Here is a 15129-nt window from a genome sequence, read left to right on the forward strand (position 1 = left end):
TTCTCCCCATGAATTTCAATTGAATTTTAGTATTAATTTTAATTAAGTTATTTTTGATTAAATGTTTTATTTTTTATTTTTTTAAAGGGAGAGAGAGAGAGAGAGAGAGAGAGAGAGAGAGAGAGAGAGAAATTTTTAATATTTATTTTTTAGTTTTTCGGCAGACACAACATTTGTATGTGGTGCTGAGGATCGAACCCAAGCCGCATGCATGCCAGGCGAGCGCGCTACGGCTTGAGCCACATCCCGAGCCCTAAATGTTTTATTTTTGATATGAAAAACGTATTCTACAACCTGTTTACAAGTTGTGATGCAAACCAATGTAAACCAGTTGCTTGAGCTTGAAAGACAGCAAGGGAAGCAGATCAGAACATAAAAGGAAGAAAAGTGAGGCTTTTCAAGACAAAGGGAAAATGCATAAATCAATCCATTTCATACGCATGTTTTTTGTAAATATGATTAAAGAATGCCTCATTTCTATAAGCAGACTTTCTTGATAGTGTTTTTATCCCACTTTGTAAAATTGTAATAGGTAGTTCTCATGAACTATCACAGACACACAATATTTGATTTTAAGTTGATTTTGAAAAGATAGTTTCTAAACATATTTTTGCCTAAAACCGGTTTATAAATTGTTGTAATGCAAACCAATGCAAACAAGCTTCGTGAATTTGAATGACAGCTGAAGCACTGAAAAAACTCTGTGAGAAGACTCTTTAGCTCTCCTGAGCAGTTTCAGCATAAAAGCTTCACCAACTTTCTTAAACCCTGACAAAGCATCAGTCCCTCTGATTTCAAGTGTGAAATAGGGGTTTTGTGAACCACCACACACATACCATGTGGCAGCTCCTATTTTTTGTGTGCAGACTGAAGAAAGAAATCTTGCTTACCGAGCCACCATCCGTAACAGTGAAAGTCACTCCCCTGGTATCTTTGTGTATTCCTATCATCTTTCTCTTTGGCCTACTCTAATCAACTCATTCAATATTGAGCATGTTGAAGGACATAACCTACTATAGTACAAACCACACTTGTATGCTATCAGCGGCATAGCTCAGGATTGCCTACACTTTACATCCTGACACCAAGAGTTTTATGTCTGGGATCATAGTAATTCTGATAAAATAAACGATATAAGAGCTAAATTTGATTTCAGATCCAAGTAAAGCATGTTCATTTAAATTTATGCCACCAACATTTATTTTTAAATGAAGTTTTAATTACATAATTAATTATAAGAAATACAAATAAGCACAAAATCCACTACAGGCAATAAATAATTCTCTTTTGGTTTCCAAAGCAATTCCTGTCACATGTTGAGTTTCTGGAGCTCATTATACACATAAGATTAATGTAACATTTTCAGACAAATTTCTATGCATATATGTGTTAATGTGCTTAGTGTGTTTTAAAATGTTATTTTTTGTTTTGTTTTGCTTTATTTTTATAATGCAAGCTACCCAAGAAAGTATATATGGATATAGTTATTTGTCAACTGTGGGAAATAATCTATAGTTAAACCCAGGGATGTTCACTACTGAGCTACTTTTCCAGTCCTTTTTAAAATTTTTCAATTTTAAGATGGATTCTCACTAAGTTGCTGAAACTGGCCTTAATTGAACTTGTGATTCTCTTGCCTCAGTCTTCCAAGTCCTTGGGGTTGCAGGTGTGTGCCATTATGCCCAACCAAATTGTATTATTCTAATCAATTAATGTAATTTTGTAACTGTGTCCTTTGCTGTAACAACACTTGCAATTTGCCATAGTATACAACAAAGGTGAATGCAGATGGATGGAGATGGGAAAAGTCATAATGAAAAATAACATATTCATTTATTAATTTTAAAAATCAAGATATTTATAAACAAAATAGTTGACATTGTCAGTGCAAACATTTAATGGGGACACAATAATAGACGATATTGATAGAAATACAATAAATTTCATTTTGGTTTATAATTAGCACAATTTAATAGAAAATAATATTTAACCTTTTAGGCAAAAAGGACCATTAGAATGCCGATAATGGTGGAAATGTCTTAATCACTCAATATAATTGCATTTAGGTAGAGTAATTTGTGAAATAAGAAAAAAGCCAGTACCAATATTTTAAATAGTTTATTTTAAAATTAGTCCAAATAAATAGAAAAATTAGTCATACTAAAATTCATTTTAATAAACACTGAAGAATTTAGAGGTTTTTAAAAAACATCAAGCAAAAAGTTGTTTTGTAACTATATAAGCTATATTTTGTGTTCAAATTTCAAAAATTATCTAAACTTTTCTTGTTCCTTTGAAAATACCAAATACATTTGTTTTTATAAACCGGGAAATAATGAGAGTTATTATGGAAGTTATGATTTCTATATATAATTTGCCTTGGATATTTTAACCTTTTTCTTGGGTTTCTCTTTTAGTAGTGATGAAAAGCATTCATTTCTTTCTACAGTGTGCAGAGCTTTTTAAAATGTCCTGGTATATTGTTGGCAAGGGACCATTAGAATGCTGATAATGGAGGAAAAGTAACTTTGATTTTGAAACTCTATTACTTAAGGTTTTGCTGCATTCCCTTAACATGTTGAATACTGAAGCTTGTTAGTAGAATAATTACAAACATTTCCTGGAAGGCATTTTATCTGTCCACATTTCAAACAGACAAGGGAATTGGAATCTGAATATACGATGGTAGTTCTTTTGATTATTCTTTGAGTGCTAAATTTTAAAGTGAGTTTTATGAAACCCACAGGAAGATATATTTTTCTGGTACCAATTCATTTTTGTTTTGACTTGGTAATGAATGCTCATGCTCTTGTATGAACTTGAAAATAATATTCGAATGCATAACTTAAATATTTTGTGAATCAATAGCAAGGAAAATAATTTCAATATGATAATGTATAAATTTACATTTAAAATAAATCAGTACTTATTTAAAGTACATAATTATGTTTTCAATAAAATGTAATGCTATGTTGTTAATCAATTTTATTTTTGAATTGCTCTTTATGCCATTGGGCCAAATTATTTGTGACATAAAAATGTAATTTTAAGAAATTATTCTTTTTGTTGCAATGTTTTAAAAATTATACCATATTAAATATTTGGCATCAAGTTCACCTCTTCTCCCAGACAAATGAGGTTTTTTTCCCCCACATACAAGCATGATTTAGACTTCTAGGATAAAATGTATCTGGACAGCAACATTTCTCAAAACATTCTACTTATAAACAGACAGGATAAAGTAAAATAGCCACAACAAGAAAAATTGCAAATATTACCAATGTTCTTATTTATCAATTTTTTAAAAATATTCATTTCTTTAGATGTAGTTGGACACAACGTCTTTATTTCACTTATTTATTTTTTTTATGTGGTGCTGACGATGAAACTCACATACACGAGGCAAGCGCACTACTGCTGAGCCACCCCAGCCCCTTATTTCTCAATTTTGGAAAGGATTTCCACTAAGAGAAAGGTCAGAGAAAAATGAAGCAATCAATATAAGTAGCTGCCCAAGGGACACAGCCTCATCTAAGAAAATTCCTAGTCCTGGAAAAAGACAGGATTTGGGTTTCCATGTTTATAAAACTCCAGCTTATAGATTCATCAAATCAAATAGCCATGCACTTTCTACATGTGGGATGTCCACAGTCCTGTATCTAAGCATTCTCCATCATGATTCAACTTTCCAGTTTTTCATGGGAAATCCATGTCTGATGATGGAGGAGGGAGAGAAATGGGTCCATTGCCTGAGGGGAACCAGAGAAGAAGCTCTCAGAATACCCTGGGAATTTTAGATCATGTGAGTACCTGGGAGATAGTGACTATGTCCTCAATCTTACCCTAGTTCCCAGGAAAGAATGTCAGCTGCAGAGGTGTCATTGGTAATCATATCGGGACAATTGTTTGCTAGACTATTCCAGATAAGTTGTGAAGGGAGAAGAACTTGATAGAGATGTACAATGCTGACCTCCAAGGAAGAACAAAGTGTGTGTGTGTGTGTGTGTGTGTGTGTGTCTGTCTGTCTGTCTTTATGGAGGCATTTCCCCACCACCTTTAGTTCCCTCTATGTATCAACAGGTAATACAGGAGGCAGGAGTTGGATATTTATAAGGAATATATTTCTCAATCCAACAATAAGGAGTCACTATAGAGAAAAGGCTGGAATGAGAAACAATGAGCTAAGGTTAAATAAATCTTTGGACATCTAAGCTGGATAAAATAAGAACAGACTAGTATTAAACACAAATTAGAAGAAAACTAAAATATGCATTGTAAAATTATATGCAGTCATTAAATGAATGTTTAGATAGGTTATTGAAATTATGTGTACTTACATTCAAAAAGCCAGACAAAAAATTGAATAGTATGTATATGTAAATAATAAGTAAAATATGTGGGAAATTTCAATAGTGTAAATTAGAATTTCATTATTAATTTTTAAAAATTTTCTTATGTAAATTCTTTGTCTTGCATGTTCTCTTTAAAGAATCATTATTTAAAAAAAAAGTGTATTTAAAATATGGAGGGATTAGTTGTGCTTAAGGAACTTAAAAATATAATCCACATCTAATCTAGAGAAAACATTGATATCTTCTTTTCCCTGATATAATCTTGTACAGCTGCATGTTCTTCATGCTGTGAGATTGACTTTGTCTTTACCGAAAATCTGTTCTTTTCCTGTTATTTAAGTATTCTGCATAATAACAGCTAATTTTGTAGACATTTCCATAGTTCAGGAGCCACTTATTCATAACTTCTTATTTTATTTTCATAATTTTCCTGATAATATAGATTAAGAATTTTATCAGTGTTTTAGATATGAAAAAGCCAAATCAAGGGATATAGAATAAAAGAATAGGAACAAGATAACTTAGCTATTTTGTAATGGAAAATTGAGGAAAGAGGGAGAGAGAAAGGCCAATCTCATAGTCAAAGAGGTTGCTTAGCCTCTAATTTTCTGCTTAATAAATACAAAGAATCATAGCTTACACTATGAAGTAGTTAACTTCAGCAGCAGTTTATATACCCTGACCCCCTTCCCTTCGTGACAAATGAGTAAATTGATCCCACTTTAACCACAGAAGGCAACACACTGCAGTGGAGATATCACAGAATCTGGAATGAAATACACATGATTTCTCCTCCTACATGATAGAACTTGGACTAAGGAGAATCTATTCATCTATAGGAAGTACATTAGGATTAAATTTAAAAAATTATTTAATGTACCTAGTACATTGTAGACAAAAAAAATTAAATGAAATAATAAAGGAATCAAGGTTTATGCCAAGTAAATTGAGATAGATGGAATTTAAGAACCAAAAGTTATAATAATGTTGTGAAGGTCTTGAAAAGGGAAGGGCATTGAAGAAAAATATAGGCTAGTTCAGGTAAATTTGGACTTCATTTATAGTTGGTGTAACATTTTAAAGTAAAGGAATACCTAAGGTTTTTGTTTTTAAAAAAATCAGTTTGCAGAGTATAGGATAACTTCTTTTATTTCCTTTCCTTTTTAAAATTATTTTTCCCCCCAATAGGGATTAAACCCAGGAGGACTCTACCAATATGCTACATCCCCTGATCTTTTTACATTTTCTTCTGAGACAGCGTCTTGCTAAATTGTACAGGTTGGCCTGGAACTTGCAATCCTTCTCCCAAGTAGCTGGGATTGTAGGAGCATATCTCCATGCTGGGTTTAGAGAATAGATTTCTAAAAAGAGGAGGAGGAATCAACAATGACAACAATTGATTATGATGATGACTATGCAATTATTTGAATGTACTGAAATCCATTGAATGGTACACTTTATTTTAGTTTTTTGGTACTGGGAATTTAACCCAGAGATGCTTTACCACTGAGCTACATTCCCAATTCTTTTTATTATTTATTTTGAGAGAGGGTATCACTATTTTATTGTCAGACAGCCTTGTTAAGTTGCTGAGGTTGGCCACAAATTTGTGATCCTCCTGCCTCAGCCTCTTAAATTGCTGGGATTACAAGTCTGTGCCACCATGCCAGGCTTGAATTTCAAATGGATGAGCAACATCTCAGTAAAGAGCCTATATCTATATCTAATATATAATATATATAAGATCCATATCTATATGTATATAATACATATGTTTCAGTAATGCAGAAAATATAAGAAAATTGGCATGAACAGTTTTTACAGATAAATAATTTAAAATAAATATCCAGTTCTACTATGTAACACTTTCACAGGTGAAAATTTTCATCTATAACGTTTTTTATAAATAATTTAAATTCATATTAAAATATAAGATTGTTATAAGAATATACAGGATAAGTTGGAAATAATTCAAAAAGAAATGCTTCCAAGAAATAGCTATAATTCATAGTTTTAGGTATAACCATCATTCCTGTTTGATATGATTTTCTTTTTAAATGAATCCAAGATGAGATTATGTAAATTACATGAATACAATTTTTTCAAAATGTAGTGTAAATTTGTTTACTTTGATTATTTTGAGCATAATTTAGCATCTAAATGAACAATTATTTGAATCATCTCATGTGTTAGTGTGTTTAAACAAAATGTGCAGAATATTGCCAAAAACAAAGATCCACACTTCTTTGAGAATTTATAAGAAATGACAATATAAGCCTTATGAGTTAATGAAATATTTTGATTGTGGCTTTAAAATTTGGCACTTAAACCTGCTAAACTCCAGGGCAGCACTCCAGTGGTTGGCAAAAGCACAAATGTTATTATGGTTTTTAAGTGAGTTATGATCAACAGAATAAATGAGTGTAACTTTCCAAATGCCTGAGTATAAAGTTTGTCATGGAGTCACTAAGGGAAATTAATAGGGTAGTAAATTTAGAACATAGTAAGGTAAATATTTCTTCATGCAACAGATAGTCACCTTGTGAAATTCATAGCCATAAAAAGCTAGCTAAATAAATATTGAGTTCTGGTAATTTTATGAGGAATAATAAAGTTTTATGTTAACTAAGACATTGATTAAAATGATAGCAAATAGAATGTAATAAGTGAGCTGTGTTAAAATCTGAATAGAAGACAATAAACTCATAAAAAGACATTTGATCCTGAAGGATACCAAAATGAGGGATTTGAGGGGAAGATGCACTCTCAGCTCTATTGATCGACAAGGTTATCCATCTATGAGTGTTCATTTACCTGTGTTCTGTCCTAGGCATTCAGCCTAGAAATGTGTCTTCATGCAGATTCCTTGACATGTGAGGTGACTTTTTCAACTGGAGATAGCATAGAAAAGACTTTTCTCAGCTAATTTAATATTACATAGCAGACAAAACTCTTCTGTGCCATAAAATGATGCATATATGCCATTCTGGGATTGATATGTAAGTGAAGGGTTAGTATAATACCATACTAAACACAAGTCTCCCCTACTTAATTTATTCACTTAAAACATGGCTTGAGAAGTCTAGATAAGCTTAATAGCAGACAATGTATGTTTAATTACTTTCTCTGACATTCCTATTAAAATATTCATAATAACATTATCATTGCTGTAAAAATAATCTCAAAAAAGTGTATCAGAAGGTATAGAAAATGTTTTCAGCCAAAACCCCACTGGAATACTCACCCATTTTAATGTTGATGGAATTCTAAATTTAATGGGGTACCAACTATTGTACCAAAGAGCTAATATTTCTTTAAAATTTACTGTGTTCCAGGAATTGTCATAGTTTCTTTGTACATGTGAGTACTTTAATATTATGAGGTGGATAATGGTATATACCTTTACAAATGTGAAAACAGGATGTTAACAAGATGTCAGAATAGGAGGTTCCAGGTTTCACCACCTTCCACAGAAATTTCAAGTAACAGTTATTGACAAACCAGAATACTTTGGTGAAATCTATTCAAACTTGGAATAAACTTTAGTCATCTCTGTTTTTCTGCCAAACGGAATAAAAACTACATTGAAAGAGCAAGATAAATTTTCTTAATTTGATCACACTTCCCCTCCACCTCCCTCAAGTCAGTACAGTGTTAGACAAAGGATTTCTTGGGGACTATGGTTATTACAGAGGGAAAAGAGAAACACAGGTAGACATCTACCTTCCGTAGCATTCTGAGATGGTTCCCAGCAGGCTTACTTCAGTTTTACTTTGAGAGGAACATGGCAGAAAATGGCACAGATAGAGTCAGGTAAAAACAAAGCAAGAAGGTAAAGCCCATAACAACTAACATACAGATCTTGGTGTAACTCTCTGCATTTAACAACAATGGTGCCCGATCAGAGGTACCAGCTAGTAACACAGACCACTTAGAAGCTGAGTTTCTTATTCTAAGAAGTAGAGGGATGTTCTACCTGGATTGAAACCCTAGAAAGAACCACCCTTGAACCCCATCATGGGGCCCCACACAAGGAGGGAGACAACTAGCACAGCAAATTTGGACTAAGAGCATGGCCTATCTGTACTCTCCCTAGGTGTTTAAACAGGGCTCAACCCAGCCTCAAAGGCAACCCAAACACTTCATCTTAGCAGAGACACAAATCTCAACCATGTATTTCTATTTAGCATGGTAGCTGCCCTCATAATAGTAATCAGTGACTCTACCTAACCATAAGGCCCCTCCTGTGACCCTATCCAATGGATCAACTCAAATAGTAGTAGCACCTGGCCAGGGGATAGATATGGTGGTCCTATATAACTTGAGGTGATTCCAGTGCACATCTAGCAGTTCCCCCTCCTGAACTCATTACAAAGATAACAATCATCAAAGGAATCTGAAAGTAAGCTCTGCCTCTCCAAGGTCAGTACTAGCTAAACCGTCTAGAATCTCAAGCTAGCCTAAATAGTCAAGCTCTATCTCTGTTACTGAACAACTGAAAATGATGGAAAAAGTGGAATGTCTCCTTAAATGCAGATAGCAGCACAAGGACACACAGTGTACCAAGACTCAGGAGATCATGACATCTCCAGAAGTAACTAACAAAGCCATAAGAATGCAGTCTGAAGAAAGGGAGCTGGGGGAAGTGACAAAGAATCCAGACTAATACTTGTAAAGTAATTTAGTGAACTATACAACTATACAGAAAACAAAAAGATATTTAGAAAATAACAAAACTCAATGAAAAATTTGAGTCAGAGGTAGTAACAATTAAAGAAAAAAATTAAAAATACAAATCTTAGAGATGAAGTAAACAAAGATTGAACTGAAAAATTCTATAGAAAGTTTCATTAGCAGACTCTATCAAGTAAGAGGAAAGACTCAGAAAGCTTGAAGACAAAAATTTTGAAATTATTAAATCAGAGGTACAAAATGTATAATAAACTTAAAAGAAGTAAGAAATATTGGTTATTATGGGATAGCATCCAGAGACTTGACCTAGTCATAATAGACATTCAAAACAGTGAAGAAAAAGGGCCAGAAAGTATATTTTTGAAAAAATGACTGAAAATTTCCCTAATCTGTAAGATGATGCCAACATGTAGGTATAGGAATCACAGAGGTCTCCAAATCCAACCCACAGAAGAGTCACCACGACACATAAAAATAAAAATAACAAAAGTCAAAGAGAATATCAAGAGATAAGAAACATCACATTCAAAAGGGACTCAATTACAACTATGGTGGATTTATTAGAAGAAACCCTGCAGGCCAGGGGAGAGTGAGATAGTGTATTCTAAGTGATGAAGAAAAAATGCCCAACAGTAATCTTTTACCTAGTAAAGGCATCTTCCAAAATGAAAGATAAATAAAAAAATTTCCAGACAAACAAAATCTGAGAGAATTTATCCCCACTAAGCCAACATTACAGGAATTGCTAAACAGAGATTTTTATGCTGCAACAAAAGACTGTGTGTACGTCTCTGATTCTTCTGGGCTAGGCTTGATTTGCCAGTGCTGCACATGCTGTTGTACAATCACTTTTCAGTTTTCTAGTGATAGGTTGAATGAGAACTATGTGATCTGAGGGTACAAATAAATACTATAAAAAATCCTTCTGGTCTTGCCTCTTGCTCATCCAGATTAATAATCCTCCTTCCACATTTGAATGTGTCTGTTCTCATAAAGTTGTATCTTTCTCAGTTCAGTTTTGTGTTTCTATATCAGAATCATTATGGAACAAGAAAAATGGTCTCAGATACTTTATGCCTTCTTTAGCAATGAATAAGCTGAAATAAGAGCAATCCTTCTTTGAATATTCCCCTGGGATCACACCTGCAAAATCTCCAGGTGATGCTCAGCTGTCTCTACCTACCTGTTCAAGCCAGTCCTACTACCACTTATGATTCTCTGTTTGAGTGTTTCATTGATTTGATTCTGTTCTTTCTGTAAAGGACAAATGCACTGAGGAGTTAATCTTTCAGGTAGGTAGTATCCCCAAACAATAACCAATGGGATTTGATGGAAAATTATTCACTTTCTGTTCTCACAGATGGGATAATTTGGAGGCATATTTGGCATTCTCTGTTGGAGTTTCCAGCATGATTGAGCTTCAGTTGGATGCAGCAGAAATACATTAATCAACACTACTTTCCTTGATTGCTTTCCCTTATTGTTTAATTTTCCACTTCCTCTTCATATAACCTCCTATATCAGCTAGCTTTTATTGTATAACATGCTATATCCAAACTTAATGGTGTTAGCCAGTTCTTTATTTCTGTGTATTTTCTGAGCTCAGTAAGGCAGTGTTTCTTAAAATCTGGTATCAACAAGACTCACCTTCACAGAGGTCTCCAGATGAATGTTCAACTGGAAAATTCAAGTTGCCTTCAGTCAGAAATTGGTTATCTCATCTAGAGCAACTGGAATGTTGGGGTTCCTTCTCATAATCTTTAGTATATACTATTCCAATGTAAGCTTCTTTACTTAGCAGATAGAGTTCAATAGGATGAAAAGAGAAGTTAAGTGACCTGGGAGTACAGAGAAGAAAGAAATCCTTTAATTTATAATGTCTTAGAAGGGCTTGGAGAATATTATGTTAAGTGAAATAAACCAGGCACATAAAGGCAAGTCCACATGACCTTACTTATATGTGAGATCTACAAAAATTGAACTGATAGCAGTGGAGGGTAGAAGGGTCTTTGCCACAGACTGGGGAGGAGAGGTGGGATTGAGGAGATGCTGGACAAAAGATATAAGATTTCAGTTAGCAGAAAGAGAGAAGTCCAATGCATCCATTGTATAATATGATGATATTGCTTAAGCCATCTTTCAGTTATCTTCTCAGTAGTATGTGGAGTCTCAGAAATTTGGTCATAGCGAAAAATTCTGTTTCACCAACAAAAGAAGCCTGAACCTTAAAACCAAGTGCTCTCTATGTAGCATAGAAAGCAAAGCTCCAACTATATGTCTATCTTAGCTCCTACCATGATCCGATGTGTAAAGCACTGACTTTGGTTTTTGTGGAAGCGATGTGTGTACCAGGGGCTCAGATACCACAGCACAGAAAACAGAATCTTGAGAGCAATGGGAAGAAAATGATGTGGCTTCTCAATGTGGATGGACTAAATTTATTTCCACCTTAGTTTTTCATCAGGAGCCACTTCCCCAGAAGGCAAAGCCTACCTTTCAGCCATTGCTCAGGCAAGAATTGGTGTGGGTCTTGCCTGTTTAACAGCTGGGAATATGATGTTTGAATTACTAGACACAAACTCAAGAGTCCACTTGGTTCATGCACGGAGCAGAGGTGGGATGAGACCAATAATTCTCTCCTACTTTATATAAGAAGTTAATAAACATGTGGTTGTAATACAAAATAGTATGTTTGATGAGGGGATGGAAGGAATGTATAAATGATGTCTCATGGATAATTTCAAAAAACTCATTGTTGAGAAATGAGCTGCTGAAGCAGATTGCCCTTTCTGTAACTTCCCACACTATGAAGAGCCATCTAAAATAATACAGATTTGTATCTGAGTTCAGAATGTCTAACATCCCTCTTCAGATCAATGATAGGCTTGCTCCTCAAAAAAGAAACTACAGGATCCTGGTGTCCCTCTCATGGAGTACAAATACACAGTGAATTTGATGTACTATAACCAACCATGCCTCTTCAAGGAATAATAGGGACCACATACTAAGAGATGTGCTCTTGGTCTCTTTGTTTTATCTTATAAAAAAAAATTTAGTTTCAATTTTTTTTTCACAATTTTAGAATATAGGTGTCACAAATTAAAATCTTGTTTACCACCCAATTCACTGATAAGAAACAAAACCAGTATGCTAAATATATAAGGGATTCTCCAATTTTTCCCAAAATTCAGTACATGAAAATCTATACCTTATATGCATTTGTACCTCTCAATATACTAGACTACATATTTCAATGTGGGATAAATCACTGTTAACTTCTTTCTTCTAGTTCAATTTTATCTGGAATCTGACATTCATAGGTGAGGATGTCGAAAAATTATGCTTGAGTTGGTGGGTGGATGCTAAGTGCTTTGAGGTGCCTAAAACTCAAGACTTTCAGCTAACATAAATTATGAGGTAGCATCTTGTGTTAATCTACTTTTCATTGCTGTTAAAAAATCCCTGAGGTTAGATGATTTAAAAAGAAAAGATATTTATTTGGTTTATGGTTTTAGAGGTTTGAGGGAATAGCAATGGCACTGGCTTATGGCAGATGGCTTCATGGCAGTAGGACATTTGTGAGGGAGAGATCACATGATGAGACAGGAAGCCAGAAAGAAAAATAAGGGGCCAGTTATATCGACCCCCTCATGATAACTAATCAGCGTCCCAGAGAACCACATTGGTCCCTTCTGAGGGTATAACACAATAACCTAAAACACACCCACTCAGCCCACCTCTGAAAGGTCCCACGCTTCTTAACATCTCCACACTGAGGACCAAGCTCCTGATACATGAACTCATGGGAGACAGACCATGTACAAATGGTAAAACCCCTGATATGCCTATTTGTGTTCTTTATCTTCACAATGTTTTCATATTTCAGAGTATGAGAAACACAGGCCACTGATTTTTATTACTGATTTTTTAAGTCTGCTTTTATTTTGTCTCCATTGTAGTTAAAGTCCTTCCAAACTCTGGAGAATTCTGGCCTTGTATCCTCCCTTTTCCTAGCAGTTTTGATGGTGTCCTCCTTCCTCTTTGGTTAAGTAGGGATGGGAAAAGCCAGGCTCCCCACGTTTTACCACTAGAAACATGGAATGGGGTGGGGTGCCCCATTGGTAAAATTCAGTCTTCCTCAATCAGCCATTTTAAAAAATATCACCTGGTAAAGTTATTGAGTGACTAACTAAAAACATGGTATTTTTCTGAGTCAGAATAATAAGTTCTACTGAAATTTGTTCCTGACCCTCACATCAAGGAATCCTGTCTCATTGCATGGTGTGGGGACTTGGAGAAAGCCAGAGCTTGATTGGGAGGGGCGTGGCCAAGAATACCAATCATATTGAGAGACCTCTAACATACCTGATCAGGAGACATGGATACAAAAATAATCTTTTTCAATGGTTCTCCTAGGAAGTGTGAGTGAGAACTGTATCCTTGCCACCTATACCCTGAGATAATCCCAGGAAGAAATTTGCCCCAAGGAGAAAATTCTATGTACCTGTCACTCTAGGGTATCTGGATATATCCTCATTATTGTTACCCTCTCCTCAGAACCACTTTCTTCTCCTTTTCCATCTCCTCTCGGCAGCTCAGAAACTTGATTTCTGGTTTCCTTATGAGGCTTGTATATGGGAAGACATTCCCCCTCCTCTTTTTCTTTCCTTGCAGGTGACCAAGTGTGTTTTCACTTCTAATCATCTTTCTTTTCCTCTCTTTTCCTCTGCAGTGCTTTTATCCTGACTCTTGTTCCATTTTTTAATGTTTCCTCAGGGTATGTTAAAAGTTTTCCTCTTTATGTGAATGTAGGTATCAGAGATTTTCATAGCTACAGCATAGGAACAGTGGTTTCTATTGGTTATTATATCATTCCTCCTCCCTCTTGGGTAAACCTGTGTTGTTACAATTAACTCCTGGAAGGAAATTAACTTTTCCATATGCAATGTGGATTAATAAGTAAAAAAAGGAGGTGTAGAATTCAAAGATTTTGAAAAAAGTTATTCATGTACATACTATTTGCCATCTTCAGGAATAAAATTAAAGTGGTCTTGGAAGAATATATGTCAACATGAACAGAAGATGCAATCAATCACATATAAAATAGAAATTGTAGCTCTGCTTATATTAACGGTTCAGAGAATTTGGTTCAGTATTGATGTCTCTGCAGTGACATTAACATGACATTTTTTGTTAATATATATTTTCTTATCTCTTAATGAACACCGAAATTATAATTTTATTAAAAGATAAGTGTATGTGCTGGAAAATTGTGATATTAACAATGGTTGCAATAATTTTTTAAAGCAATGAAGATTTCTGATAACATGAGTTTATATTATAAAGCAATTACTATATAAGAGTCAACATATACCTTGTTATATTGATGAAAAGACCAACCACAAGTTCACTGTTAGTTTGTATAAACTCTCAAAAGACAGAATTCTGTTTTGATTATTATGCTTTTAAATTCAATTGCTTTTTGTCTATAAATGTTAAATTGCCAAACATTTTCCTATCTAATGGGTTCAAAGAATAATACTTTATGCAAGAAACACATTTTGAACATGTAATGGGTTTTTAATCTTTAGATAAGCACTTACTGAAACTCTTGTACTCAAAATATTCTATAATAAGCAGTACTGATGAGTAATATTAATCATACTGTTTTATGTACCACATCACTAAATTATCTGCCAAATGGGTTACTTTTACTTGGACTCATCTTTGAGAAAAAGTAATAAGAAAATAAAACTATATGTTTCTAGAAATGTATCTTCGAAATATTCTTAATTCTGTGATACCTATTCTAGGAAGATATGGGATAAATATTTTTTTCCCTATTCTTTTCCACTAAGAATACTAGGTATCAACAAATGTTCTGAACTATACATAAAACAAACCCATGAAGACTCTGAAAGCTTGAGGTTGACTAGGGACTTCAGGACCTAGGAGTAACATGGAGGCGAGTTCCCTGAATTTCCTTCTTGTCTTTTTGCGCTGGGAAAGCTGACAGCACAGACAAGAAAGCATCCCCAACAAAAGCTTGTTTTCTTTAGGCAAAGTACAGTGAAAGGGAGACAGT

Source organism: Ictidomys tridecemlineatus, chromosome 2 (assembly GCF_052094955.1).
Source record: "Ictidomys tridecemlineatus isolate mIctTri1 chromosome 2, mIctTri1.hap1, whole genome shotgun sequence".
Classification (NCBI taxonomy): Eukaryota; Metazoa; Chordata; class Mammalia; order Rodentia; family Sciuridae; genus Ictidomys; species Ictidomys tridecemlineatus.